The 6,264-nt window shown below is 41.5% G+C and overlaps 1 pseudogene; it reads right to left on the reverse strand.

The window, feature by feature from the left end:
- Nucleotides 1-3,587: 3,587 nt before the first annotated feature.
- Nucleotides 3,588-4,177, reverse strand: LOC118617683 (annotated as a pseudogene).
- Nucleotides 4,178-6,264: the final 2,087 nt, after the last annotated feature.

Genomic DNA, 6,264 nt, shown 5'->3' on the forward strand with positions numbered 1-6,264 from the left:
ACAGAACAAAGCAACTGCAGCAAGCCTCAGGGTTCTCTGGCATTCATAACATCCCTTGTGCTGAGCTATCAAATCCTTGAGCAGCAAGGCAGTTGTCTTTTTCAATTGCGCTTGCCTCTATAAGGGTGGATTTATAGATACTAGGTGACATCACTTGAGCAGCTGTGGTGGCCAGAAAAGTATTGTTCTTATTCTCATGAGATATGACCCAAACACTTGGTATCTGGTGGTTCTAGAGGGATTGCTTTTAGTGGGACCATTGTTGTCAAATCAACTTGGAATAGCAAGATCTACAGTAGAACAGGCTGGTGTGCTTCTACTGACCTATCTATACATTTAGAGATGGTAAGACACATCCCTGGTGCTTTACATGTGTCTAAATTTCCTCTTCTTATAAGGATACCAATCAGATTGGATTAGGACCCAACCTAACAGTTTCATTTTAACTTAATCACCTCTTTAAAGGTCCTATCTCCAAATACAGGCACCTTCTGAAGCACTGGATGTTAGGGCTTCAACATATAAATTTTGGGGAGATAAGCCTATGAGAAGAAGAAATACAATAATAGAGAAAACAAAAACAAATAGCTTTAAAACCAGTCAACTCTGATTGGGATCTGGGAGGGTCCTGGAAGAAGGAGACTGAAAGGATGTCAGCAGGTCCAGCTGGTGTGGCTCAGTGGCTGAGCGTCCACCCTTGCACCAAGAGGTCGCCAGTTCGATTCCCTGGTCAGGCACATGCCCAGGTTATGGGCCCGATCCCCAGTGGGGGCATACAGGAGGCAGCCAATTGATGTTCTCTCTCATCGATGTTTCTATTTTTCTCTCCCTCTCCCTTCCTCTCCCTCTAAAAAAAAATATAAATAAATAAATAAATAAAAGGATGTCAGCAGGTAGAATGGAAGCCAGAGTACCACTGATAATTAGGACAATCTGCTATTGTTGAATATGGAGAGACTTGTTCAATGATGAGAGATCTTTAGTTAAATTTGTTAATCTTTCCTGACACACAGTAGATGTTCTAGCAATCTGATTCTCATTCTCTTTAATAGACTCCATCATCCGTTCAACTTTACTACTTGCTTGAAAGAGTTCAAATGCAATGGTGACAGAGTTGGCAGAATTTGAATCTTTAAATCCAATAAGCTGAACCAGTCCACAAATATGTACCCATTACTAGAAACAAATCTGGTAAACTGTGTGTTTCAAATAAATGGCTCAGAATAGCAGGAAACTTTACAGCAGAAATCTGAGGTGGAGCCCTGGCCAGTTTGGCTCAGCAGTTAGAGTGTTAGCCTGTGGTCCAGAGAGACCCAGGTTTGGTTCCTGCTAAAGGCTAAGGGCACGAGGGGTGGCGGTGGCGGCTGCACAACGGGCTGGTCCCACACCCAAGTGTGGTGGATAAAAATCAGGAGGATACCTCGGCTGGGAAGGTCCTTCCTGAGGACTGAGGGGTCCCCGTCCCACACCAGGTGCCCAGCTCAGAGTTCCAGTACCAGGAAGAATCCCCATAACTTCTGGCTGGAAAAACCAGCAGGAACTGAGGCTCAGGGAGGCTGATGCGGCTGGAGCCCCAGGCAGCTCCTTAAAGGGCCCGCGCACGAACTTATCGGACTCTCTCCCTCTAAGCTTGGAGGGGAGGCAGCTCGAGGGGCGCCAGAGACATACAGGGAAGAACTGAGCTGTTTGGCACTGGAGCGAGGGCTGGAGAGGGGGCTTTCTCCTGGACAAGCGTGCTGTCAGAGGCCTTTGTTCTTTTGGTGAGCCCTTCCCTGGGGCGGCAGACAGTCGCCATATCTGGGACTCCAGCAACCTGGCTCACACTGGTAGCCCCGCCCTGCTGACTCCCTGAGGCCCCGCCCCGCCCAACTTTCAGGCCCATCAAGCTGTTGCCACTTGCTTAACCATAGGATTGGCCGGTCTTGGATCCTGCTTCAGGTTTTCCTCAATTCTTTCAAACGAGCAGCATCGGGTCTCAGCTAGCCCCATACCTCTCGTTAAGTAATACACAGAAACAAACACAGGGAGGCAGCCAAAATGAGGAGACAAAGAAACAGGTCCCAAATGAAAGAACAGAACAAAACCCTAGGAAAAGAACTAAGCGAAATGGAGATAAGCAACCTAACAGATGCTGAGTTCAAAATACTGCTTATAAGGATGCTCAATGAACTTAGGGAGAACCTCAGTGAACTTAGTGAGGACTTCAAGAGCATAAAGAAGGACCAGTCAGAAATCATGGATACACAGTTAGAATTGAAGGAGGCATTAACTGAAATAAAGAATAATTTACACAGCTTTAATAATAGAGTACGTAAATCCAAGGAGCAAACCATCGATTTGGAATATAAGGAAGCAAAAAATGCCCGATCAGAACAGCAAAAAGAAATAAGAATCCAAAAAAAATGAGGATAGTGTAAGGAGCCTCTGGGACAACTTCAAGTGTGCCAACATTCGCATCTTGGGGGTGCCAGAAGGAGAAGAGCGGGAACAAGAAATCGAAAACCTGTTTGAAACAATAATGGCAGAAAACTTTCCTAACTTGGTGAAGGAAACAAACATACAAGTCCAGGAAGCACAGAGAGTCCCAAACAAGATGAACCCCAAGAGGCCCACACCAAGACACACATCATCATCAAAATGCAAAAGGTTCAAGACAAAGAGAGCATCTTAAAAGCAGCAAGAGAAAGGCAGCTAGTTACCTACAATGGAGTTCCCATAAGGCTGTCAGCTGATTTCTCAAAAGAAACTTTGCAGGCCAGAGGGAGTGGCAAGAAATATTCAGAGTGATGAAAAGCAAGAACCTACAACCAAGATTACTCTATCCTGCAGAGCTGTCATTTAGAAAAAGATAAAATGTATGAACAAACAAAATGGCAATGAATACATATCTATCAACAATGGAATCTACAAACAAAATGAACAGGTAGAACAGAAACATTCTCATAGATACAGAGAACATTTTGTTGGTTGCCATTTGGGAGGGGGTTTGGGGGAATGGGTGAAAAAGGTGAAGAGATTAAGAGGTAAAAATTCATTGCTAGACTGACAAACCTCAAAGGGAAAGGGGTTGGCGGGTGGGGGTGGGAAGAAATAAACCAAAGAACTTATATGCATAACCAATGGTCACAGACAATAGTGTGGGAAAAGGCGGGAGGGGGCGGGAGTGGGGAGGAGGGGGTCAATGGGGGGAAAATGTGGAACATCTGTAATACATTTTACATCCAACAATAAAGATTTAAAAAAGAAAAAAGAATCTGAGGTGGAAATTTGAGACTTAAGTGGAGTCTGAAATAATCAAGACATTCTCTTGAAGTCATTTTACAAAAATTAATATAAAATTTTGCATATCTTATTTGAAAGCCATTGTCTAACTGGGTGAGATGGCATTGCATTTACACTCATTTACAGTCTCTTAAGGCAAAATATCCTCTATTAATATATAGTGCTATAGTCTTTTATTTTTTAATTTATCTTTATTGTTGAAAGTATTCCAGATGTACCCCCCTTCTTCCCCTCATTGACCTCCTCCAAAGTTTTTATTTATGTTTAAATTTTTATTGTGAATGCTATTTTATTTAGTAATTTGTTTACAACTGAAACTCTAGGAATTCAAAATTAATATTCTTGCCCAAGAGCTTTCTATAGAAACCAGAAAAAGTTTCAACCTTGTGTTTCATATTGTTCTGCTGGGCTTCATTCAAATGAACCTTAATGAGCTGGCTGCCATCCAGTTTCACAGGATTCTTTTGCCCACAATTTCACTTGGGAAAACCAAGTCCTTCAGGATCATACCAGGCACGGCTGTCAGAGTACGGCTCCTGGGATACTTATTCTTTGTATGGCTTTTCCGAGTTGGCTTAGGCAGAATTCTCATCCGAGCGATAAAGGCAATGTGCTTCCCAATGAACTTTTTCTCCAACTCATGTATTGGCCGAACTTGGATTTTCTGGAAAGACTTCAGTTGAGGAACAAGAACAGAGATTATGATTGCTTTCCCACTGCCACCAACTTCAATTTCCATGGGCGCTGTAATATTCAGCTCTCATAGCTGGGCCTCGAGGTCCCAGAGCATCTCCAGTTTCAGCAGACCCTGGGAGATGCTGAACAGGAACTTGCCTGACTTTTCACCATTGGGCTTCATGATCTTGGCACTCACACTGAACAGGGCCTTCTCCATGGTGAATGCCGGCCTGGGAAGAGTCCAAGGTCTTGTGAGAGCTCATCAACTACCCTGTAGTGCTGCAGTTTATTGTCATCAGTTATGGAGTTAGACTGTCCTGGTTTGAGTTCAGGTTCTGCCAGGTCCTATGCCCTGTTGCTTAACCTCTGGCAAAGGCCTATTGTAAGTCTCAGTTTCCTTTATTGTCTGTAAAATGGGGGCTCATGCCTTACTTATTTTTGTATTCTCTACCGACATACTTAACCATTTGATAACTCACTTATCTGTAGAATAAAAATTGTAGTAATATCTACATTATAAAAGTTCCTCTGAGGATTAAATAAACAAGTACTATATGTAAACCACTTAAAATAGTACCTGGCATTCAGAAGGTCTTAACCATCCTTAGTATAGCACCAGGTTAGCTGTATTCTAACCTGTAATGTAACAGCTGTAAACATTTGTTAAGTTAATGAATGACACATTATAATTAAAATGCAAAAGGTTAAAGACTAAGAGAGAATCTTAAATGCAGCAAGAAAAAGTCCCTCAGTTAACTACAATGGAGTTTCCATAAGACTTTCAGCTGACTTCTCAACAGAAACATTTCTGGCCAGAAGGAAGTGGCAAGAAATATTCAAAGTGATGAAAAACAAGAACCTACAACCAAGACTATTTTACCCAGCAAGGCTGTTTACAATTGAATGAGAAATAAAAAGCTTCCGAGACAAGAAAAAACTAAAAGAGTTCATTACCATCAAACCAGTTTAAAAGAAGGGTCTTTTTTAGGAAAAAGAGGAACAAGAAGGAGAAGGAGGAGCGGCAGGAGGAAGAGGAAGAGGAGGAGGAGGAAATAGAAGAACATAATTATAGAAAATAAAATGGCAATAAATATGTACCTATTGCCCTGGCTGGTTTTTCTCAGTGGTTAGAGCATTGTCCTGTGTACTGAAGGGTTGTGGGTTCAATTCCTGGTCAAGGGCATGTACCTGGGTTGCAGGTTTGATCCCTGGCCCCAGTCAGGGTCATGCAGGAGTCAACCAAACAATGTGTCTCTCTCACATTGTTGTTTCTCTCTCTCTTTCTCCCCATCACTTCCACTCTATCTAAAAATCAATGGGAAAAAAATCCTCAAGTGAGGATTAACAACAACAAAAATGTACTGATCAATAACTACTTTAAATGTAAATGGTTTAAATGCTTCAATCAAAAGACACAGGGTAGCTGAATGGATAAGAAACAAAACCCATATATATGTTGTTTACAAGAGATTCACCTCAGAATGAAAGATACATACAGACTAAAAGTAAAGGGATGAAAAAAGATATTTCATGCAAATGGTAATGAAAAAAAAAAAAAAAAGCTGGGGTAGCAATACTTAATATCAGGCAAAATAGATTTTAAAACAAAGGCTATCGTAAGAGACAAAGAAGGATGCTACACGGTGATAAAGGGAGCAATCCAACAAGAGGCTATAACCCTTGTAAACATTTATACATCCAACATAGGAGCACCTAAATATGTAAAGCAAATCTTGATGGACATGAAGGAAGAGATCAACAGTAATACAGGCATAGTAGGGATTTTAACTCTGCTTTTACATCAATGGATAGATCTTCTTTAGAAAGAAAATCAAAGGGAGGGACATCTGGAATACTGTCAACAATAAAGATATATTAAAAAAAACAAACAAAAACATGGATGTTTGCTGAGCCAGAAGACCCTCAGATCTGGCCCCAGTGCCCTTCAAGTGTGAGGAAAGGAACTTAGGAAGAGGATAAATGTTACTCATTCCATATGACCCTAAAGAAACCCTTATCTTCTGTAACCTTGCAGCTAAGATTTCTAAAAACCAGACCTAGAGTCTCACTCTGCCAGTGGCTGAATTATACTACAAATTGAATTCCTAACTTCCCAAGGTGTCTTTTGTTTAAATGAAAGCATTGATTGGGAAAGAATGATATCCTGAAAATTGAATTTGGGACATATACATTGATCTCAATGTCTCTGGGGGCACTGAATCTTAATTACTATTAAGTTTCTTTACCACGAGAAGCTGCTCTTCTACAGAAGAAAAAGAAGGAGGAGGTGGAGGTGGAGGAGGA

The sequence above is a fragment of the Molossus molossus genome, unplaced genomic scaffold (genome assembly GCF_014108415.1).
Source record: "Molossus molossus isolate mMolMol1 unplaced genomic scaffold, mMolMol1.p scaffold_m16_p_1, whole genome shotgun sequence".
Lineage (NCBI taxonomy): Eukaryota > Metazoa > Chordata > Mammalia > Chiroptera > Molossidae > Molossus > Molossus molossus.